The sequence below is a fragment of the Pristiophorus japonicus genome, unplaced genomic scaffold (assembly GCF_044704955.1).
Source record: "Pristiophorus japonicus isolate sPriJap1 unplaced genomic scaffold, sPriJap1.hap1 HAP1_SCAFFOLD_37, whole genome shotgun sequence".
Lineage (NCBI taxonomy): Eukaryota > Metazoa > Chordata > Chondrichthyes > Pristiophoridae > Pristiophorus > Pristiophorus japonicus.
Genome location: NW_027253543.1, coordinates 1600661 through 1625557, shown reverse-complemented (window position 1 = coordinate 1625557; position 24897 = coordinate 1600661). Strand labels below are relative to the sequence as shown.

Below are 24897 nucleotides of genomic sequence, written 5' to 3'. Positions count from 1 at the left end.
GTGCCCCCATGGCAGGGATGCAGGGAGTGTGGGTCTCAGTACCCCAGGGCAGGGAGCGAGGGAGTGAGGAATGTGTTAGCCTCTGTACGCCCAGGGCAGGAATGGAGGGAGTGAGGGCCTCTGTACCCCCAGGTCAGGGAGAGACAGTGTGCCTCAGTAACCCTGTGCAGGTCGGGAGGATGTGTAGGCCTTAGTGCCTCCAGGGCAGGGAGGGATGGAGTGAGGAATGTGTTTGCCTCTATACGCCCAGAGAAGAGAGAGAGAGAGAGTGGGCCTCAGTAACCCTGTGCAGGTAGGGAGGGCGTGTGGGTCTCAATCCCTCCAGGTTAGGGAGGGAGTGAGAAAGTGTGAGCCTCAGTACCCCCAGAGAGAGAGCGAGGCAGTGTGGGGCTCAGTACCCCCAGATAGGGAGGGACTGTGGGTCTCAGTAAGCCCAGGGCAGGGAGGGAGGGAATGTGGGCCGCAGTACCCCTGGGGCAGGGATGGAGGGAGGGAGTGTGGGCCTCAGGACCCCCAGGGCAGGGATGGATTGTTGGCCTTCATACCCCACGGCAGGGAGGTAGGGACTGTGGGCCTCAGTACACCTAGGGCAGGGAGGGATAGAGTATGGGCCTCAGTACACCCTGATAAGGAGGGAGTGTGGGCCTCAGTTCACCAGGGAGGGAGGGAGGGAGTGAATGTGGGCCTCAGTACCAAAAGGCCATAGAGGGAGGGAGGGTGTGCCTCAGTATCCCAGGGAGGGAGTGTGCACCTCAGATCCCCAGAGCAGGGAGGGAAGGAGGGAGTGAGCGAGTGTGGGCCTCAGTACCTTCAGGGCAGGGAGGGAGAGAGTGAGTGCGGGCCTCAGAACCCACAGTGATGGAGAGAGGGAGTACGTGCATCAGTATCCCCAGGGCAGGGAGGGAGTGAGTGTGGGCCTCAGTAACCCTAGGGCAGGGAGGGAGAGAGTGTGGGCCTCATTATCCCCAGGACAGGGAGATAGAGAGTGAGTGTGGGCCTCAGTACCCCTTGTGAGGGAGAGAGTGAGTGTATGCCTCAGTATGCCTAGGTCAGGGAGGGAGTGAGTGTGGGCCTCAGTAACCCTAGGGCAGGAAGGGAGGGTATGTGAGCCTCAATGAACCCAGGGCTGTGAGTGAGCGAGTGTGGCCCTCAGTACCCCCAGGGGAGCGAGGGAGGTAGTGTGTGTCTCTGTTTCCCAAGGGAGGGAGGGAGGCAGTGTGGGCCTCAATACACTGAGGGCAGAGAGAATGGGAAGGCGTGTGGGTCTCAGTACCCCCATAGCAGGGATTGTGGGCCTCAGAAACCCAATGGCAGGCAGGCAGGGAGTGTGGGCCTCAGTACCCCGTGGCTGGGAATGAGGGAGTGAAGAATGTGTTTGCTTCAGTACCCCATGGGCAGGGATGGAGGGAGTATGGGCCTCAGTACCTCCAGAACAGGGAGGGAGGGACTGAGGAATGTGTTAGCCTCTGTACGCCCAGGGCAGGGATGGAAATAAAAACAAAGAAAATAGGTGCAGGAGCAGGCCATTCAGCCCTTCTAGCCTGCACCGCCATTCAATGAGTTCATGGCTGAACATGAAGGGAGTGTGCGTCTCAGTACCCCCAGAGTAGGGAGAGCGAGTGGGCCTCAGTACAATCTGTGCAGGTCGGGAGGGTGTGTAGGCCTCAGTGCATCCAGGGCAGGGAGGGAGGGAGTGAGGGTGTGTTTGCCTCAGTACCCCCAGGGCAAGGATGGAGTGAGTGTGGGCCTCAGTAACCCGAGGGCAGGAAGGAAGGGTATGTGAGCCTCAATAACTCCAGGGCTGTGAGTGAGCGAGTGTGGCCCTCAGTACCCCCAGGGGAGGGAGGGAGGGAGTGTGTGCCTCAGTTTCCCAAGGGTGGGAGGGAGGGAGTGTGGGCCTCAGTACATTCAGGGTACTGAGGGTGGGAGTGTGGACATCAGTACCCCCAGGACAGGGAGAGAGAATGGGACTCAGTACAGCCTGGGCAGGTAGGGAGGGAATGTGGGCCTCAGTACCCCCAGGGCAGGTAGGGGGTGTGGGCCTCAGTTACACCAGGGCAAGGAGGGAGGAAGTGTGGGCATCAGTACCCCCAAGTAAGAGTGTGAGGGTCTGTGAGCCTCAGTACCCCAGGGCAGGGAGAGAGGGAAGGTTTGTGGGCCTCAGTACCCCCAAATCAAAGTGTGAGGTAGTGTGAAACTCAGTACCTCCAAGGAGGGAGGATGGGAGTCTGGGCCTCCGTATCCCCAGGTAAGGTAGGGAGTTTTGGCCTCATTCCCACAAGGACAGGAGGGAGAGAGGGAGTGAGGGCCTCAGTACCCAAGGGCTGTGAGGGAGGGTGTGTGGGCCTCTGCACCAAAAGGCATGGGATGGCCTCTGGGCCTTAGAACGCCAGGGCAGGGAGGGAGTGAGGGAGTGTGGCCTCCGTTTTCCAGGGCAAGGAGGGTGGGAGTGTGGGCCTCAGTATCGCCGGGCAGGGAGGGAGGGCGGGTCGGCCTCAGTAACCCTAGGGGAGGTCAGGGAGGGTGGGTGTGTGGGCCTAAGTACCCCCAGGGCAGGGAGGGTGGGAGTGTGGGCCTCAGAACCCCCAGGGCAGGGAGGGAGGGAGTGTGGTCCCCAGTATTCTCAGGTCAGGGAGCGTGGGATTGTGGGCCTCAGTATCCCCAGTGCAAAGAGGGAGGGAATGTGGGACTCAGTACCCCCACTGCAGTAAGGGAGGCTGTGTGGGCCTCAGGACTACAGGGGCAGGGAGGGAGAGTGTGTGGGCGTAAGTGCATCCAGGGCATGGAGGAAGGAAGTTTGTGCCTCAGTTCCCCCAGGGAGGGGGTTCTCAGTACACCTAGGGCTGGGACGGAGGGAGTCTGGGCGTCAGTACCCGGAGAGAGGGAGGGAGTGTGGGCCTCAGAAATCGAAGGGCAGTGAGGAAGGGAGTGTGGGCCTCAGTACCCACAGTGCAGCGAGGGTGGGGGTGAGTGTGAGCCTCATTACCCCCAAGTAAAAGTGCGAGGGCGTGAGAGCCACAATACCCGCAGGGCAGGGAGGGTGGGAGGGCATGTGAGCCTCAGTACCCTCAGGGCAGCGAGGCAAGGAGTGTCGGCCTCAGTACCCAGAGGAAGGGAGTGTGAGCCTCAGTACCCCCAGGGCAGGAAGCGAGTGAGGGCCTCCGTAACACAAAAGACAAGAAGGGAGGGAGGGACTGTGGGCCTCAGTAACCCCAGAGCAGGTAAAGAGGGAGTACGGGCGTCAGGACCCTCAGGACAGGGAGTGAGAGTGGACCTCAGGAGCGTCAGGGCAGGGAGGGAGTGAGTGTGGGCCTCAGCACCTCTGGCAAGGTAGCGTGGGAGTTTGGGCCTCTGTACTTCAAGAGCAGGGAGGGAGGGAGTCTGGGCCTCAGGGCCCCCGGGCCAGGCTGTGAGGGAGGGAGCGTGAGTCTCAATACCCCCAGGGAGGGAGGGTGAGAGTATGGGACTCAGTACCCCAGGGCAGTCAGGGAGCGAGTGTGGGCCTCAGTACTCTCAGGGCAGTGTTGGAGGTAGTGAGTGTGGGCCTCAGGACCACTCCGGCAGTGAGGGAGGGAGTGCGGGCCTCAGTACCTGGAGGGAGGAAATGTGGGCCCCAGCACCTCCAGGGCAGTGAGAGAGCGTGGAACTCAGCATTCCCAGCTCATGGAGGGAGGGAGATTGGGCCTCAGTACCACCAGGGCAGGGAGTGAGTGAGTGTGGGCCTCAGTACTCCCAAAGCAGGCGGGGGAGGGAATGTGGGACTCAGCATACCCAGGACAGGGAGGGAGTGAGTGTGGGCTTCAGTACCCCCAAGACAGGGTGGGAGGGAGTGAGGGACTCAGTACCCCCAGGACAGGGAGAGAGTGAGAGTGGGCCTCAGTACCCCCAGGACAGAAAGGGATGGAGTGTGGGCCTCAGTACACTCGGGGCAGAGAGGAACTGAGTGTGCACCTCAGAAGCTCCAGATAGGGAGGGAGTTTGGTCCTCAGTACGCCCAGGGTAGGGAGGGAGTGTGAGCCTCAGTAGCCGGAGAACATGGAGGGAGGGAGTGAGAGTGGGCCTCAGGAACACGAGGGCAGGGAGGGAAGGAGTGTCGGCCTGAGTACCTCCAGTGTAGGGTGGGAATGAGTGTGGGCCTCAGGGCCCCTAGGGCAGGGAGAGAGACAGAGTGTGTGCCTCAGTACCCCATAGCAGAGAGGCAGGGAGTGTGAGCCTCAGTTCCCCCAAGCAGGGAGGGAGGGAGTGTGAGCCTCAGTACCCGAGGGCGGGAAGCGAGGGAATATGTGCCTCCGTACACCCAGGGCTGGGAGGGAGTGAGTTTGCGCCTCAGCACCTCCAGTGCTGGGAGGGAGGGAGTGTGGGCCCCAGCACCCGAAGGGCAGAGACGGAGGGATTGTGGGCCTCTGTTCCACGAGTACAGGGAGGAGTGAGGAAGTGTGGGCCTCAGTACCCGCAGGGCAGAGAGGGAGGATCTGTGGGGCTCAGTACCCCCAGATAGAGAACGAGTGTTGGCCTCAGCACTCCCAGCTCAGGGTGGGAGGGAGATTGGGCCTCATTACCCCGAGGGCAGGGAGGGAGGGACTTTGGGCCTCAGAACCCCCAGGACATGGAGGGAGATAGTGCGGGCCTCAATACCCTCAAGCAGGGAAGGAGTGAGCGTGAGCCTCAGTACCTCCAGGGGAGAGAGGGAGGGAGAAACTGGGAATCATATGTATATATGTTTTAAATTGTCTTTTTGTCAGGGTTGGTTTTACTTCCCTCCCTCCTTCCTGCCTGTCACTCACCTGTGGCTTCAACAACCGTCCCAGCCCCTCGTGATCCTGAGACCCTCGCTCACTCACGCACAGCACAATTGCCTTCAGGAATGATAGAAATCCCACTTTAATCTTTTGAAAGGGAAGTGCTGTCCGTGAAATCCCATTCTACAGCTGTGTAAGATGGATGTGCTTCCTGTCCTGGATCATTCGGTGTCTGTTCAAACGGGATGGTTGTCAGTTCCGGTTCATCAATTGCCCCTTTAAGACGTATTTTCTCATAATCGGGATCATCCTGTATATTTTAAAAGGAGTGTGATTTCAGTTGCGATAACCGATTGTTAAACTGTTGTGTTTCAAGATACATTGACGTTGCCTGTGTCCGTGCACATCCATATCGCAGCGCATCGGTTCATTACTCAAAATATGCCCATATTTTCATAAATCCACTCCTTGAAAGATCCCTTGTCCCAAATTTGCTCTCACTATAAAAAAACAACAAGTTTCATGCCACCAGCAGCGGCCGCGTGACCTCATGGATAAGTCGTCTGACTTCGATTGCAACTGTGATGTTATCATAAGATTTCAGGTTCGAGTCCTGCCGCGGTCAGCTAACTTGCCGCGTGAAATTTTATATTCTTTATTTTGATTCTGCCTCAAAACCAACCATCTCGTGCAGTCACTCACCTAAAGTAAAGGAAGGCTGTTTGCTTTAAAAAGCGAATGGCACATTTACATCACTGTCGATCTGGTTGCACGGGCAAAACAAGCGGTGAAGTAGACTTTCATGCACATTATTTCTGTTTAAATGTAAAAAGTAGGGGATGGATGTCTGAAGTTGCAGTAAATAGGAGATAAGGTGACTGAGCAGTTCAGGCAATGGACTGCTGATCCAGTATGCCCTCAAATTCGTCGTTATTGTGTTAAACCGTTTCCACACGTTTTTTTTCGGCAATCACATTTAACCTCATTGCCAAATTCACCTTTACTGACAAGGATGCAGCTCATTGGTGAAGTAATGTCTCAAAGAATAATCTATTCATCAAAGGGAAAACATTAGCAGGACGATGGAGAGGGGGACTCATGAGATAGGTCTCTGAGAGTCAGCACAGGCACGATGGGCCGAATAGCAAACTAACGTCAGAATCTGAGCGCTAGATCCATTACTGTCGGCGGCTCGTTGGTCTCGGGGTATGATTCTCGCTTAGGGATTCTAATAATTGAAATGCGAGAGATCCCGGACGAGTCCTGACAATTTTTAGTCAAAAAAACACTTTTAGCCGGTCGACATGTGAGAAAACTGCCATGTTTCAAATTAAAACGTTTGATTGCGCTCCGTTATTCACACAGCGTCCAAAAATCCTGGAGATTCCCAGGAGCAAAGTGAAACTCACCGAACTGAGTAAAGTTCATGTATCTCAGATGTACTCGGCTCTGTGTCTCATTGGACAACCTAAACCCGTGTTTGATTCTGGCCAATACTTGATCAGTCCATCTTCCTTTCTGCACGCATGAGCTCACCTCCATTGGGATATGGATACATTCAGCGTCAATCTCAACTTCAACGTGAAACAGACTCTGCCCTGAATATGAGTGCGTCCTGTTTCTCTAGCGCTGAAAAGATGGGAGAAGCTGGCTTTGGATTTATTCCCTTGGCTGCCGAATTTAAACCGTACAGGAAATCAATCCGGGGTGGGCAAGCTGCCTTGTCTGATTAAAAGGCGTTCAGATCCTACATTCCAGGCATGTTATAGTGTTCTGGCCTCAACATTCGGTTCGACGTATCGGATCACAAGCACCGCTCCCATTGTCTGCTAATGGTTCTGCAGTTCCCACTTGCACCTCCGGTGGTCCATTCTTTGTTACTGTATTGCCCGCTTACCACCCACTTTGCCTTTTCGCATTGTGCCATTTATTATTCAATCACTCCTACGCTGCACTGTATCACAGGCATTCCCTTTTGTCCTTCCTCGCTGCCTATTTATTTCCAGGCGCTATTTTCGTGGAAAAAATCTGTAAACTTTACATTTTTCTTAAAATATCGGAACGATCATCTGACTGAACGTGAGCCCCGGTTCTTCATCCACAGAATGTTCACGACCAGCTGAGTTTTACAGAATTCTTTGTTTTTGTTCACTGTGTTTCTGTATCGCTTTTAAGGTGATGTGCTGGTCTGTCCGGGGACATTCTCTGTCACACCAAAATGGTGTGCTCTCAGTATCGGATCATTATGTATCTGTTTAAAAGGAATGTGCTGTCTGTCCCGGATTTTAAATTTCAAATTTCAAAAACTGCCTTTAGAAGTTGCAGGAATTTTAGTTTGTTGGTGTGTTTGTGTAGCGAGGGAGTGTGTGCAAACGTGCTGCGCGATCTTACTGTGCATTTCATTTCATGGGAGAAAAAATGCATTACATGCAACTTGAAGCCACACTGATTTGATTGAAAATGCATTCGAGGACTGCCTGACAGGAGAAGAATCTGCTGTGGGATTTTGCTGTTCCACATCTGAAAGAAGGCAAATTATATAAGTTAGAAACATAGCGATTTTAGCGAGAGCTTGCGGATGGGCTGCATGACATGATGAGCTCCTTCCCCCTTATTTTCAAATAAAAATCAAATCAAGACAAGACAAGACAAGACAAGACATGACTGACTGCCTGACTTTGTTTATACAGATATATATATAAATATTAATGTATACGTATATTTACAAACAATCCCTACTTTTTAACTTTCAAAATAAATGTGCCTTTTCTGTTCTGCCAGCACTGGGCTCTATTACATTTGAGCTCTTTCACAGCACACGCAGCTGCTGTCAGATCCACTCGCGACTTTAAAAGATCGCCTTTGTTCCCCATATCTTCCCTCGTGGCTTGTCTTACACCATGGGCTTACTTGTTTGGGTATTTACTGACTGCACGCCCTGATTTCAAGTGGATTTCATGCAGTCGCACAGCCTTCGTTCAATCAAAAATATGTAGATTAAGAAATAATTATTTATTTATTTAAATCAAACTAAATTCAATTTTTTGCAATAAAACTGTAAATTTATTTATTTTCTTATTGTAATAAATATATATATGTTTTAAATTGTCTTTTTGTCTGGGTTGGTTTTACTTCCCTCCCTCGTTCCTGCCTGTCAATCACCTGTGGCTTCAAAAACCGTCTCAGCCCCTCGTGGTCCTGAGATCCGCGCTCGCTCACGCACAGCACAATTGCCTTCAGGAATGATAGAAATCCGACTTTAATCTTTTGAAAGGGAAGTGCTGTCCGTGAAGGCCCATTCTACAGCTGTGTAAGATGGATGTGCTTCCTGTCCTGGATCATTCGGTATCTGTTCAAACGGGATGGTTGTCAGTTCCGGTTCATCAACTGCCCCTTTAAGACGTATTTTCTCATAATCGGGATCATCCTGTATATTTTAAAAGGAGTTTGATTTCAGTTGCGATAACCGATTGTTAAACTGTTGTGTATCAAGTTACATTGACGTTGCCTGTGTCCGTGCACATCCATATCGCAGCGCATCGGTTCATTACTCAAAATATGCCCATATTTTCATAAATCCACTCCTTGAAAGATCCCTTGTCCCAAATTTGCTCTCGGTATAAAAAAACAACAAATTTCATGCCAGCAGCAGCAGCCGCGTGGCCTAATGGATAAGTCGTCTGACTTCGATTGCAACTGTGATGTTATCAAAAGATTGCAGGTTCGAGTCCTGCCGCGGTCAGCTAACTTGCCGCGTGAAATTTTATATTCTTTATTTTGATTCTGCCTCAAAACCAACCATTTCGTGCAGTCACTCACCGAAAGTAAAGGAAGGCTGTTTGCTTTAAAAAGCTCATGGCACATTTTCACCACTGTCGATCTGGTTGCACGGGCAAAACAAGCGGTGAAGTAGACTTTCGTGCACATTATTTCTGTTTGAATGGAAAAAGTAGGGGATGGATGTCTGACGTTGCACTAAATAGGAGATAAGATGACTGAGAAGTTCAGGCAATGGACTGCTGATCCAGTATGCCCTCAACTTCGTCGTTATTGTGTTAAAACGTTTCCACTCGGTTTTTTTCGGCAATCACATTTAACCTCATTGCCAAATTCACATTTTACTGACAAGGATGCAGCTCGTTGGTGAAGTAATGTCTCAAAGAATAATCTATTCATCAAAGGGAAAACATTAGCTGGACAATGGAGAGGGGGACTCATGAGATCGGTCTCTGAGAGTCAGCACAGGCACGATGAGCCGAATAGCAAACGAACGTCAGAATCTGAGAGCTAGATCCCTTACTGTCGGCGGCTCGTTGGACTAGGGGTATGATTCTCGCTTAGGGGTTCTAATAATTGAAATGCGAGAGGTCCCGGTTTCAAATTCCGGACGAGCCCTGACAACTTTTAGTCAAAAAAACACTTCTCAGCCGGTCGACATGTTTCAAATTAAAACGTTTGATTGCGCACCTTTGTTCACACAGCGTCCAAAAATCCTGGAGATTCCCAGGAGCAAAGTGAATCTCACCGAACTGAGTAAAGTTCATGTATCTCAGATGCACTCGGCTCTGTGTCTCATTGGACAACCTAAACCCGTGTTTGATTCTGGCCAATACTTGATCAGTCCATCTTCCTTTCTGCACGCATGAGCTCACCTCCATTGGGATATGGATACATTCAGCGTCAATCTCAACTTCAACGTGAAACAGACTCTGCCCTGAATATGAGTGCGTCCTGTTTCTCTAGCGCTGAAAAGATGGGAGAAGCTGGCTTTGGATTTAGTCCCTTGGCTGCCGAATTTAAACAGTACAGGAAATCAATCCGGGGTGGGCAAGCTGCCTTGTCTGATTAAAAGGCATTCAGACCCTACATTCCAGGCATGTTATAGTGTTCTGGCCTCAACATTCGGTTCGACGTATCGGATCATAAGCACCGCTCCCATTGTCTGATAATGGTTCTGCAATTCCCACTAACACCTCCTGTGGTCCATCCTTTGTTACTGTATTGCCCGCTTACCACCCACTTTGCCTTTACGCATTGTGCCATTTATTATTCAATCACTCCTACGCTCCACTGTATCACAGACATTCCCTTTTGTCCTTCCTCGCTGCCTATTTTTTTCCAGGCGCTATTTTCGTGGAAAAAATCTGTAAACTTTACATTTTTCTTAAAATATCGGAATGATCATCTGACTGAACGTGAGCCCGGGTTCTTCATCCACAGAATGTTCACGACCAGCTGAGTTTTACAGAATTCTTTGTTTTTGTTCACTGTGTTTCTGTATCGCTTTTAAGGTGATGTCCTGTCTGTCCGAGGTCATTCTCTGTCTCTCCAAAATGGTTGCTATCAGTATCGGATCATTATGTATCTGTTTAAAAGGAATGTGCTGCCTGTCCCGGATTTTAAATTACAGATTTCAAAAACTGCCTTTGGAGGTTGCAGGAATTTTAGTTTGTTGGTGTGTTTGTGTAGCGAGGGAGTGTGTGCAAACGTGCTGCGCTATCTTACTGTGCATTTCATGTCATGGGAGAAAAAATGCATTACATGCAACTTGAAGCCACACTGATTTGATTGAACACGCATTCGAGGACTGCCTAACAGGAGAAGAATCTGCTGTGGGATTTTGCTGTTCCACATCAGAAAGAAGGCAAATTATATAAGTTAGAAACATAGCGATTTTAGCGAGAGCTTGCGGTTGGGCTGTGTGACATGATGAGCTCCTTCCCCCTTATTTTCAAACACAAAACAAATCAAGACAAGACAAGACATGACTGACTGACTGACTTTGTTTATTCATATATATATATAAATATTAATGTATACGCATATTTACAAACAATCTGTACTTTTTAACTTTCACAATAAATGTGCCTTTTCTGTTCTACCGGCACTGGGCTCTATTACATTTGAGCTCTTTCACAGCACATGCAGCTGCTGTCAGATCCAGCAGAAAGGCACTCGCGACTTTAAAAGATCGCCTTTGTTCCCCATATCTTCCCTCGTGGCTTGTCTTACACCATTGGCTTACTGTGTTTGGGTATTTACTGACTGCACGCTCTGATTTCCAGTGGATTTCATGCAGTCGCACAGCCTTCGTTCAATCAAAAATATATAGATTAAGTAATAATGATTTATTTATTTAAATCAAACCAAATTAAATTGTTTGCAATAAAACTGCAAATGTATTTATTTTCTTATTGTGATCAATATATATATGTTTTAAATTGTCTTTTTTTCTGGGTTCGTTTTACTTCCCTCCCTCCTTCCTGCCTGTCAATCACCTGTGGCTTCAAAAACCGTCCCAGCCCCTCGTGGTCCTGAGATCCGCGCTCACTCACGCACAGCACAATTGCCTTCAGGAATGATAGAAATCCCACTTTAATCTTTTGAAAGAGACGTGCTGTCCGTGAAGGCCCATTCTACAGCTGTGTAAGATGGATGTGCTTCCTGTCCTGGATCATTCGGTGTCTGTTCAAACGGGATGGTTGTCAGTTCCGGTTCATCAACTGCCCCTTGAAGACGTATTTTCTCATAATCGGGATCATCCTGCATATTTTAAAAGGAGTTTGACTTCAGTTGCGATAACCGATTGTTAAACTGTTGTGTATCAAGCTACATTGACGTTGCCTGTGTCCGTGCACATCCATATCGCAGCGCATCGGTTCATTACTCAAAATATGCCCATATTTTCATAAATCCACTCCTTGAAAGATCCCTTGACCGAAATTTGCTCTCAGTATAAGAAAACAACACATTTCATGCCAGCAGCAGCAGCCGCGTGGCCTAATGGATAAATCGTGTGACTTCGATTGTAACTGTGATGTTATCAGAAGATTGCAGGTTCGAGTCCTGCCGCGGTCAGCTAACTTGCCGCGTGAAATTTTATATTCTTTATTTTGATTCTGCCTCAAAACCAACCATCTCGTGCAGTCACTCACCAAAAGTAAAGGAAGGCTGTTTGCTTTAAAAAGCTCATGGCACATTTTCATCACTGTCGATCTGGTTGCACGGGCAAAACAAGCGGTGAAGTAGACTTTCGTGCACATTATTTCTGTTTGAATGGAAAAAGTAGGGGATGGATGTCTGACGTTGCAGTAAATAGGAGATAAGGTGACTGAGTAGTTCAGGCAATGGACTGCTGATCCAGTATGCCCTCAACTTCGTCGTTATTGTGTTAAACCGTTTCCACTCGTTTTTTTTCGGTAATCACATTTAACCTCATTGCCAACTTCACCTTTTACTGACAAGGATGCAGCTCGTTGGTGAAGTAATGTCTCAAAGAATAATCTATTCATCAAAGGGAAAACATTAGCAGGACTATGGAGAGGGAAACTCATGAGATCGGTCTCAGAGAGTCAGCACAGTCACGATGGGCCGAATAGCAAACGAACGTCAGAATCGGAGAGCTAGATCCCTTACTGTCGGCGGCTCGTTGGTCTAGGGGGATGATTCTCGCTTCGGGGTTCTAATAATTGAAATGCGAGAGAACCCGGGTTCAAATCCCGGACGAGCCCTGACAACTTTTAGTCAAAAAAACACTTCTCAGCCGGTGGACATGTTTCAAATTAAAACGTTTGATTGCCCGTCGTTGTTCACACAGCGTCCAAAAATCCTGGAGATTCCCAGGAGCAAAGTGAAACTCACCGAACTGAGTAAAATTCATGCATCTCAGATGTACTCGGCTCAGTGTCTCATTGGACAACTTAAACCCGTGTTTGATTCTCGCCAATTCTTGATCAGTCCATCTTCCGTTCTGCACGCATGAGTTCACCTCCATTGGGATATGGATATATTCTGCGTCAATCTCAACTTCAACGTGAAACACACTCTGCCCTGAATATGAGTGCGTCCTGTTTCTCCAGCGCTGAAAAGATGGGAGAAGCTGGCTTTGGATTTAGTCCCTTGGCTGCGGAATTTAAACCGTACAGGAAATCAATCCGGGTGGGCAAGCTGCCTGGTCTGATTAAAAGGCGTTCAGACCCGACATTCCAGGCATGTGATAGTGTTCTGGCCTCAACATTCGGTTCGACGTCTCGGATCATAAGCACCGTTCCCATTGTCTGCTAATGGTTCTGCAGTTCCCACTAACACCTCCTCTGGTTCCTCCTTTGTTACTGTATTGCCCGCTTACCACCCACTTTGCCTTTTCGCATTGTGCCATTTATTATTCAATCACTCCTAAGCTCCACTGTATCACAGACATTTTGTCCTTCCTCGCTGCCTATTTATTTCCAGGCGCTATTTTCGTGGAAAAAATCTGTAAACTTTACATTTTTCTTAAAATATCGGAATGATCATCTGACTGAACGTGAGCCCGGGATCTTCATCCACAGAATGTACACGACCAGCTGAGTTTTACAGAATTCTTTGTTTTTGTTCACTGTGTTTCTGTATCCCTTTTAAGGTGATGTGCTGGTCTGTCCGGGGACATTCTCTGTCTCTCCAAAATGGTGTGCTATCAGTATCGGATCATTATGTATCTGTTTAAAAGGAATGTGCTGTCTGTCCCGGATTTTAAATTTCAAATTTCAAAAACTGCCTTTGGAATTTGCAGGAATTTTAGTTTGTTGGTGTGTTTGTGTAGCGAGGGAGTGTGTGCAAACGTGCTGCGTGATCTTACTGTGCATTTCATGTCAAGGGAGAAAAAATGCATTACATGCAACTTGAAGCCACACTGATTTGATTGAACACGCATTCGAGGACTGCCTAACAGGAGAAGAATCTGCTGTGGGATTTTGCTATTCCACATCTGAAAGAAGCCAAATTATATAAGTTAGAAACATAGCGATTTTAGCGAGAGCTTGCGGATGGGCTTTGTGACATGATGAGCTCTTTCCCCCTTATTTTCAAATACAAATCAAATCAAGACAAGACAAGACATGACTGACTGACTGACTTTGTTTTTATAGATATATATATAAATATTAATGTATTCGTATATTTACAAACAATCCCAACTTTTTAACTTTCAAAATAAATGTGCCTTTTCTGTTCTGCCAGCACTGGGCTCTATTACATTTGAGCTCTTTCACAGCACACGCAGCTGCTGTCAGATCCAGCAGAAAGGCACTCGCGACTTTAAAAGATCGCCTTTGTTCCCCATATCTTCGCTCGTGGCTTGTCTTGCACCATGGGCTTACTTGTTTGTATATTTACTGACTGCACGCCCTGATTTCCAGTGGATTTCATGCAGTCGCACAGCCTTCGTTCAATCAAAAATATATAGATTAAGAAATAATTATTTATTTATTTAAATCAAACTAAATTCAATTTTTTGCAATAAAACTGTAAATTTATTTATTTTCTTATTGTGATAAATATATATATGTTTTAAATTGTCTCTTTGTCTGGGTTGGTTTTACTTCTCTCCCTCCTTCGTGCCTGTCAATCACCTGTGGCTTCAAAAACCGTCCCAGCCCCTCCTGCTCCTGAGATCCGCGCTCACTCACGCACAGCACAATTGCCTTCAGGAATGATAGAAATCCCACTTTAATCTTTTGAAAGGGAAGTGCTGTCGGTGAAGGCCCATTCTACAGCTGTGTAAGATGGATGTGCTTCCTGTCCTGGATCATTCGGTGTCTGTTCAAACGGGATGGTTGTCAGTTCCGGTTCATCAACTGCCCCTTTAAGACGTATTTTCTCATTATCGGGATCATCCTGTATATTTTAAAAGGAGTGTGATTTAAGTTGCGATAACCGATTGTTAAACTGTTGTGTATCAAGCAACATTGAGGTTGCCTGTGTCCGTGCACATCCATATCGCAGCGCAACGGTTCATTACTCAAAATATGCCCATATTTTCATAAATCCACTCCTTGAAAGATCCCTTGTCCCAAATTTGCTCTCAGTATAAAAAGACAACAAATTTCATGCCAGCAGCAGCATCCGCGTGGCCTAATGGATAAGTCGTCTGACTTCGATTGTAACTGTGATGTTATCAAAAGATTGCAGGTTCTAGTCCTGCCGCGGTCAGCTAACTTGCCGGTGAAACTTTACATTCTTTATTTTGATTCTTCCTCAAAACCAACCATCTCGTGCAGTCACTCACCGAAAGTAAAGGAAGGCTGTTTGCTTTAAAAAGCTCATGGCACATTTTCATCACTGTCGATCTGGTTGCACGGGCAAAACAAGCGGTGAAGTAGACTTTCGTGCACATTATTTCTGTTTGAATGGAAAAAGTAGGGGATGGATGTCTGACGTTGCAGTAAATAGGAGATAAGGTGACTGAGTAGTTCAGGCAATGGACTGCTGATCCAGTATGCCCTCAACTTCGTCGTTATTGTGTTAAACCGTTTCCACTCGTTTTTTTTCGGTAATCACATTTAACCTCATTGCCAACTTCACCTTTTACTGACAAGGATGCAGCTCGTTGGTGAAGTAATGTCTCAAAGAATAATCTATTCATCAAAGGGAAAACATTAGCTGGACAATGGAGAGGGGGACTCATGAGATCGGTCTCTGAGAGTCAGCACAGGCACGATGAGCCGAATAGCAAACGAACGTCAGAATCTGAGAGCTAGATCCCTTACTGTCGGCGGCTCGTTGGACTAGGGGTATGATTCTCGCTTAGGGGTTCTAATAATTGAAATGCGAGAGGTCCCGGTTTCAAATCCCGGACGAGCCCTGACAACTTTTAGTCAAAAAAACACTTCTCAGCCGGTGGACATGTTTCAAATTAAAACGTTTGATTGCCCGTCGTTGTTCACACAGCGTCCAAAAATCCTGGAGATTCCCAGGAGCAAAGTGAAACTCACCGAACTGAGTAAAATTCATGCATCTCAGATGTACTCGGCTCAGTGTCTCATTGGACAACTTAAACCCGTGTTTGATTCTCGCCAATTCTTGATCAGTCCATCTTCCGTTCTGCACGCATGAGTTCACCTCCATTGGGATATGGATATATTCAGCGTCAATCTCAACTTCAACGTGAAACACACTCTGCCCTGAATATGAGTGCGTCCTGTTTCTCTAGCGCTGAAAAGATGGGAGAAGCTGGCTTTGGATTTAGTCCCTTGGCTGCGGAATTTAAACCGTACAGGAAATCAATCCGGGTGGGCAAGCTGCCTGGTCTGATTAAAAGGCGTTCAGACCCGACATTCCAGGCATGTGATAGTGTTCTGGCCTCAACATTCGGTTCGACGTCTCGGATCATAAGCACCGTTCCCATTGTCTGCTAATGGTTCTGCAGTTCCCACTAACACCTCCTCTGGTTCCTCCTTTGTTACTGTATTGCCCGCTTACCACCCACTTTGCCTTTTCGCATTGTGCCATTTATTATTCAATCACTCCTAAGCTCCACTGTATCACAGACATTTTGTCCTTCCTCGCTGCCTATTTATTTCCAGGCGCTATTTTCGTGGAAAAAATCTGTAAACTTTACATTTTTCTTAAAATATCGGAATGATCATCTGACTGAACGTGAGCCCGGGATCTTCATCCACAGAATGTACACGACCAGCTGAGTTTTACAGAATTCTTTGTTTTTGTTCACTGTGTTTCTGTATCCCTTTTAAGGTGATGTGCTGGTCTGTCCGGGGACATTCTCTGTCTCTCCAAAATGGTGTGCTATCAGTATCGGATCATTATGTATCTGTTTAAAAGGAATGTGCTGTCTGTCCCGGATTTTAAATTTCAAATTTCAAAAACTGCCTTTGGAATTTGCAGGAATTTTAGTTTGTTGGTGTGTTTGTGTAGCGAGGGAGTGTGTGCAAACGTGCTGCGTGATCTTACTGTGCATTTCATGTCAAGGGAGAAAAAATGCATTACATGCAACTTGAAGCCACACTGATTTGATTGAACACGCATTCGAGGACTGCCTAACAGGAGAAGAATCTGCTGTGGGATTTTGCTGTTCCACATCTGAAAGAAGCCAAATTATATAAGTTAGAAACATAGCGATTTTAGCGAGAGCTTGCGGATGGGCTTTGTGACATGATGAGCTCTTTCCCCCTTATTTTCAAATACAAATCAAATCAAGACAAGACAAGACATGACTGACTGACTGACTTTGTTTTTATAGATATATATATAAATATTAATGTATTCGTATATTTACAAACAATCCCAACTTTTTAACTTTCAAAATAAATGTGCCTTTTCTGTTCTGCCAGCACTGGGCTCTATTACATTTGAGCTCTTTCACAGCACACGCAGCTGCTGTCAGATCCAGCAGAAAGGCACTCGCGACTTTAAAAGATCGCCTTTGTTCCCCATATCTTCGCTCGTGGCTTGTCTTGCACCATGGGCTTACTTGTTTGTGTATTTACTGACTGCACGCCCTGATTTCCAGTGGATTTCATGCAGTCGCACAGCCTTCGTTCAATCAAAAATATATAGATTAAGAAATAATTATTTATTTATTTAAATCAAACTAAATTCAATTTTTTGCAATAAAACTGTAAATTTATTTATTTTCTTATTGTGATAAATATATATATGTTTTAAATTGTCTCTTTGTCTGGGTTGGTTTTACTTCTCTCCCTCCTTCGTGCCTGTCAATCACCTGTGGCTTCAAAAACCGTCCCAGCCCCTCCTGCTCCTGAGATCCGCGCTCACTCACGCACAGCACAATTGCCTTCAGGAATGATAGAAATCCCACTTTAATCTTTTGAAAGGGAAGTGCTGTCGGTGAAGGCCCATTCTACAGCTGTGTAAGATGGATGTGCTTCCTGTCCTGGATCATTCGGTGTCTGTTCAAACGGGATGGTTGTCAGTTCCGGTTCATCAACTGCCCCTTTAAGACGTATTTTCTCATTATCGGGATCATCCTGTATATTTTAAAAGGAGTGTGATTTAAGTTGCGATAACCGATTGTTAAACTGTTGTGTATCAAGCAACATTGAGGTTGCCTGTGTCCGTGCACATCCATATCGCAGCGCAACGGTTCATTACTCAAAATATGCCCATATTTTCATAAATCCACTCCTTGAAAGATCCCTTGTCCCAAATTTGCTCTCAGTATAAAAAGACAACAAATGTCATGCCAGCAGCAGCATCCGCGTGGCCTAATGGATAAGTCGTCTGACTTCGATTGTAACTGTGATGTTATCAAAAGATTGCAGGTTCTAGTCCTGCCGCGGTCAGCTAACTTGCCGGTGAAACTTTACATTCTTTATTTTGATTCTTCCTCAAAACCAACCATCTCGTGCAGTCACTCACCGAAAGTAAAGGAAGGCTGTTTGCTTTAAAAAGCTCATGGCACATTTTCATCACTGTCGATCTGGTTGCACGGGCAAAACAAGCGGTGAAGTAGACTTTCGTGCACATTATTTCTGTTTGAATGGAAAAAGTAGGGGATGGATGTCTGACGTTGCAGTAATTAGGAGATAATGTGACTGAGTAGTTCAGGCAATGGACTGCTGATCCAGTATGCCCTCAACTTCGTCGTTATTGTGTTAAACCGTTTCCACTCGTTTTTTTTCGGTAATCACATTTAACCTCATTTCCAAATTCACCTTTTACTGACAAGGATGCAGCTCGTTGGTGAAGTAATGTCTCAAAGAATAATCTATTCATCAAAGGGAAAACATTAGCAGGACTATGGAGAGGGAGACTCATGAGATCGGTCTCAGAGAGTCAGCACAGGCACGATGGGCCGAATAGCAAACGAACGTCAGAATCTGAGAGCTAGATCCCTTACTGTCGGCGGCTCGTTGGTCTCGGGGTATGATTCTCGCTTCGGGGTTCTAATAATTGAAATGCGAGTGATCCCGGGTTCAAATCCCGGACGAGCCCTGACAACTTTTAGTCAAAAAAACACTTCTCAGCCGGTGGACATGTTTCAAATTAAAACGTTTGATTGCCCGTCGTTGTTCACACAGCGTCCAAAAATCCTGGAGATTCCCAGGAGCAAAGTGAAACTCACCGAACTGAGTAAAGTTCGTGTATCTCAGATGTAATCGGCTCTGTGTCTCAATGGACAACCTAAACCCGTGTTTGATTCTGGGCAATACTTGATCAGTCCATCTTCCTTTATGCACGCATGAGCTCACCTCCATTGGGATATGGATACATTCAGCGTCAATCTCAACTTCTCTAGCGCTGAAAAGATGGGAGAATCTGGCTTTGGATTTAGTCCCTTGGCTGCCGAATTTAAACCGTACAGGAAATGAATCCGGGGTGGGGAAGCTGCCTGGTTTGATTAAAAGGCGATCAGACCCTACATTCCAGGCATGTTATAGTGTTCTGGCTTCAACATTCGGTTCGACGTATCGGATCATAAGCACCGCTCCCATTGTCTGCTAATGGTTCTGCAGTTCCCAATAACACCTCCTCTGGTCCATCCTTTGTTACTGTGTTGCCCGCTTACCACCCACTTTGCCTTTTCGCATTGTGCCATTTATTATTCAATCACTCCTGCGCTCCACTGTATCACAGACATTTTGTCCTTCCTCGCTGCCTATTTATTTCCAGGCGCTATTTTCGTGGAAAAAATCTGTAATCTTTACATTTTTCTTAAAATATCGGAATGATCATCTGACTGAACGTGAGCCCGGGATCTTCATCCACAGAATGTACACGACCAGCTGAGTTTTACAGAATTCTTTGTTTTTTACACTGTGTTTCTGTATCCCTTTTAAGGTGATGTGCTGGTCTGTCCGGGGACATTCTCTGTCTCTCCAAAATGGTTGCTATCAGTATCGGATCATTATGTATCTGTTTAAAAGGAATGTGCTGTCTGTCCCGGATTTTAAATTACAAATTTCAAAAACTGCCTTTGGAGGTTGCAGGAATTTTAGTTTGTTGGTGTGTTTGTGTAGCGAGGGAGTGTGTGCAAACGTGCTGCGCGATCTTACTGTGCATTTCATGTCATGGGAGAAAAAATGCATTACATGCAACTTGAAGCCACACTGATTTGATTGAACACGCATTCGAAGACGGCCTGACAGGAGAAGAATCTGCTGTGGGATTTTGCTGTTCCACATTGAAAGAAGTCAAGTTATATAAGTTAGAAACATAGCGATTTGAGCGAGAGCTTGCGGATGGGCTTTGTGACATGATGAGCTCTTTCCCCCTTATTTTCAAATACAAATCAAATCAAGACAAGACCAGACATGACTGACTGACTGACTTTGTTTATATAAATATATGTATAAATATTTATGTATACGTATATTTACAAACAATCCGTACTTTTTAACTTTCACAATAAATGTGCCTTTTCTGTTCTGCCAGCACTGGTGTCTATTACATTTGAGCTCTTTCACAGCACATGCAGCTGCTGTCAGATCAAGCAGAAAGGCACTCGCGACTTTAAAAGATCGCCTTTGTTCCCCATATCTTCCCTCGTGGCTTGTCTTACACCATGGGCTTACTGTGTTTGGGTATTTGCTGACTGCACGCACTGATTTCCAGTGGATTTCATGCAGTCGCACAGCCTTCGTTCAATCAAAAATATATAGATTAAGAAAAATTATTTATTTATTTAAATCAAACCAAATTCAATTTTTTGCAATAAAACTGTAAATGTATTTATTTTCTTATTGTGATAAATATATATATGTTTTAAATTGTCTTTTTGTCTGGGTTGGTTTGACTTCCCTCCCTCCTTCCTGCCTGTCAATCACCTGTGGCTTCAAAAACCGTCCCAGCCCCTCGTGGTCCTGAGATCCGCGCTCACTCACGCACAGCACAATTGCCTTCAGGAATGATAGAAATCCCACTTTAATCTTTTGAAAGGGACGTGCTGTCCGTGAAGGCCCATTCTACAGCTGTGTAAGATGGATGTGCTTCCTGTCCTGGATCATTCGGTGTCTGTTCAAACGGGATGGTTGTCAGTTCCGGTTCATCAACTGCCTCTTGAAGACGTATTTTCTCATAATCGGGATCATCCTGCATATTTTAAAAGGAGTTTGAATTCAGTTGCGATAACCGATTGTTAAACTGTTGTGTATCAAGCTACATTGACGTTGCCTGTGTCCGTGTACATCCATATCGCAGCGCATCGGTTCATTACTCAAAATATGCCCATATTTTCATAAATCCACTCCTTGAAAGATCCCTTGTCCCAAATTTGCTCTCAGTATAAGAAAACAACAAATTTCATGCCAGCAGCAGAAGCCGCGTGGCCTAATGGATAAATCGTGTGACTTCGATTGTAACTGTGATGTTATCAGAAGATTGCAGGTTTGAGTCCTGCCGCGGTCAGCTAACTTGCCGCGTGAAATTTTATATTCTTTATTTTGATTCTGCCTCAAAACCAACCATCTCGTGCAGTCACTCACCAAAAGTAAAGGAAGGCTGTTTGCTTTAAAAAGCTCATGGCACATTTTCATCACTGTCGATCTGGTTGCACGGGCAAAACAAGCGGTGAAGTAGACTTTCGTGCACATTATTTCTGTTTGAATGGAAAAAGTAGGGGATGGATTTCTGACGTTGCAGTAAATAGGAGATAAGGTGACTGAAAAGTTCAGGCAATGGACTGCTGATCCAGTATGCCCTCAACTTCGTCGTTATTGTGTTAAACCGTTTCCACTCGTTTTTTTTGGCCAATCACATTTAACCTCATTGCAAATTCACCTTTTACTGACAAGGATGCAGCTCATTGGTGAAGTAATGTCTCAAAGAATAATCTATTCATCAAAGGGAAAACATCAGCTGGACAATGGAGAGAGAGACTCATGAGATAGGTCTCTGAGAGTCAGCACAGGCACGATGGGCCGAATAGCAAACGAACGTCAGAATCTGAGAGCTAGATTCCTTACTGTCGGCGGCTCGTTGGTCTAGGGGTATGATTCTCGCTTAGGGGTTCTAATAATTGAAATGCGAGAGGTCCCGGGTTCAAATCCTGGACGAGCCCTGACAACTTTTAGTCAAAAAAACACTTCTCAGCCGGTCGACATGTTTCAAATCAAAACGTTTGATTGCGCGCCTTTGTTCACACAGCCTCCAAAAATCCTGGAGATTCCCAGGAGCAAAGTGAAACTCACCGAACTGAGTAAAGTTCATGCATCTCAGATGTACTCGGCTCTGTGTCTCATTGGACAACCTAAACCCGTGTTTGATTCTTGCCAATTCTTGATCAGTCCATCTTCCGTTCTGCACGCATGAGCTCACCTCCATTGGGATATGGATACATTCAGCGTCAATCTCAACTTCAACGTGAAACAGACTCTGCCCTGAATATGAGTGCGTCCTGTTTCTCTAGCGCTGAAAAGGTGGGAGAAGCTGGCTTTGGATTTAGTCCCTTGGCTGCCGAATTTGAACCGTACAGGAAATCAATCCGGAGTGGGCAAGCTGCCTCGTCTGATTAAAAGGCGTTCAGACCCTACATTCCAGGAATGTTATAGTGTTCTGGCCTCAACATTCGATTCAACGTCTCGGATCATTAGCCACGCTCATTGTCTGCTAATGGTTCTGCTGTTCCCACTAACACCTCCTCTGGTCCATCCTTTGTTATTTTATTGCCCGCTTACCACCAACTTTGCCTTTACGCATTGTGCCATTTATTATTCAATCACTCCTACGCTCCACTGTATCACAGACATTCCCTTTTGTCCTTCCTCGCTGCCTATTTATTTCCAGGCGCTATTTTCGTGGAAAAAATCTGTAAACTTTACATTTTTCTTAAAATATCGGAATGATCATCTGACTGAACGTGAGCCCGGGTTCTTCATCCACAGAATGTTCACGACCAGCTGAGTTTTACAGAATTCTTTGTTTTTGTTCACTGTGTTTCTGTATCGCTTTTAAGGTGATGTCCTGTCTGTCCGAGGTCATTCTCTGTCTCTCCAAAATGGTTGCTATCAGTATCGGATCATTATGTATCTGTTTAAAAGGAATGTGCTGCCTGTCCCGGATTTTAAATTACAAATTTCAAAAACTGCCTTTGGAGGTTGCAAGAATTTTGGTTTGTTGGTGTGTTTGTGTAGCGAGGGAGTGTGTGCAAACGTGCTGCGCGATCTTACTGTGCATTTCATGTCATGGGAGAAAACATGCATTACATGCAACTTGAAGCCACACTGATTTGATTGAACACGCATTCGAGGACTGCCTAACAGGAGAAGAATCTGCTGTGGGATTTTGCTGTTCCACATCTGAAAGAAGCCAAATTTTATAAGTTAGAAACATAGCGATTTTAGCGAGTGCTTGCGGATGGGCTTTATGACATGATGAGCTCTTTCCTCCTTATTTTCAAATACAAATCAAATCAAGACAAGACAAGACATGACTGACTGACTGACTTTGTTTTTATAGATATATATATAAATATTAATGTATTCGTATATTTACAAACAATCCCTACTTTTTAACTTTCAAAATAAATGTGCCTTTTCTGTTCTGCCAGCACTGGGCTCTATTACATTTGAGCTCTTTCACAGCACACGCAGCTGCTGTCAGATCCAGCAGAAAGGCACTCGCGACTTTAAAAGATCGCCTTTGTTCCCCATATCTTCGCTCGTGGCTTGTCTTGCACCATGGGCTTACTTGTTTGTGTATTTACTGACTGCACGCCCTGATTTCCAGTGGATTTCATGCAGTCGCACAGCCTTCGTTCAATCAAAAATATATAGATTAAGAAATAATTATTTATTTATTTAAATCAAACTAAATTCAATTTTTTGCAATAAAACTGTAAATTTATTTATTTTCTTATTGTGATAAATATATATATGTTTCAAATTGTCTCTTTGTCTGGGTTGGTTTTACTTCCTTCCCTCCTTCGTGCCTGTCAATCACCTGTGGCTTCAAAAACCTTCTCAGCCCCTCCTGCTCCTGTGATCCGCGCTCACTCACGCACAGCACAATTGCCTTCAGGAATGATAGAAATCCCACTTTAATCTTTTGAAAGGGAAGTGCTGTCGGTGAAGACCCATTCTACAGCTGTGTAAGATGGATGTGCTTCCTGTCCTGGATCATTCGGTGTCTGTTCAAACGGGATGGTTGTCAGTTCCGGTTCATCAACTGCCCCTTAAAGACGTATTTTCTCATTAACGGGATCATCCTGTATATTTTAAAAGGAGTGTGATTTCAGTTGCGATAACCGATTGTTAAACTGTTGCGTATCAAGCAACATTGAGGTTGCCTGTGTCCGTGCACATCCATATCGCAGCGCAACGGTTCATTACTCAAAATATGCCCATATTTTCATAAATCCACTCCTTGAAAGATCCCTTGTCCCAAATTTGCTCTCAGTATAAAAATACAACAAATTTCATGCCAGTAGCAGCATCCGCGTGGCCTAATGGATAAGTCGTTTGACTTCGATTGTAACTGTGATGTTATCAAAAGATTGCAGGTTCGAGTCCTGCCGCGGTCAGCTAACTTGCCGGTGAAACTTTACATTCTTTATTTTGATTCTTCCTCAAAACCAACCATCTCGTGCAGTCACTCACCGAAAGTAAAGGAAGGCTGTTTGCTTTAAAAAGCTCATGGCACATTTTCATCACTGTCGATCTGGTTGCACGGGCAAAACAAGCGGTGAAGTAGACTTTCGTGCACATTATTTCTGTTTGAATGGAAAAAGTAGTGGATGGATGTCTGACGTTGCAGTAATTAGGAGATAAGGTGACTGAGTAGTTCAGGCAATGGACTGCTGATCCAGTATGCCCTCAACTTCGTCGTTATTGTGTTAAACCGTTTCCACTCGTTTTTTTTCGGTAATCACATTTAACCTCATTTCCAAATTCACCTTTTACTGACAAGGATGCAGCTCGTTGGTGAAGTAATGTCTCAAAGAATAATCTATTCATCAAAGGAAAAACATTAGCAGGACTATGGAGAGGGAGACTCATGAGATCGGTCTCAGAGAGTCAGCACAGGCACGATGGGCCGAATAGCAAACGAACGTCAGAATCTGAGAGCTAGATCCCTTACTGTCGGCGGCTCGTTGGTCTAGGGGGATGATTCTCGCTTCGGGGTTCTAATAATTGAAATGCGAGTGATCCCGGGTTCAAATCCCGGACGAGCCCTGACAACTTTTAGTCAAAAAAACACTTCTCAGCCGGTGGACATGTTTCAAATTAAAACGTTTGATTGCCCGTCGTTGTTCACACAGCGTCCAAAAATCCTGGAGATTCCCAGGAGCAAAGTGAAACTCACCGAACTGAGTCAAGTTCATGTATCTCAGATGAAATAGGCTCTGTGTCTCAATGGACAACCGAAACCCGTGTTTGATTCTGGGCAATACTTAATCAGTCCATCTTCCTTTATGCACGCATGA

General features: G+C 46.1%; 2 non-coding genes across 2 annotated transcripts; both read left to right on the top strand.

Moving 5' to 3' along the window:
- Positions 1-12162: 12162 nt before the first annotated feature.
- trnap-cgg (transfer RNA proline (anticodon CGG)) lies at positions 12163-12250 on the top strand. Its single transcript is given in 2 exon segments — positions 12163-12198; positions 12215-12250. It is a non-coding gene; the product is annotated as a tRNA-Pro (tRNA).
- A 9196-nt stretch (positions 12251-21446) lies between these two features.
- Positions 21447-21534, top strand: trnap-agg (transfer RNA proline (anticodon AGG)). Its single transcript is given in 2 exon segments — positions 21447-21482; positions 21499-21534. It is a non-coding gene; the product is annotated as a tRNA-Pro (tRNA).
- Positions 21535-24897: the final 3363 nt, after the last annotated feature.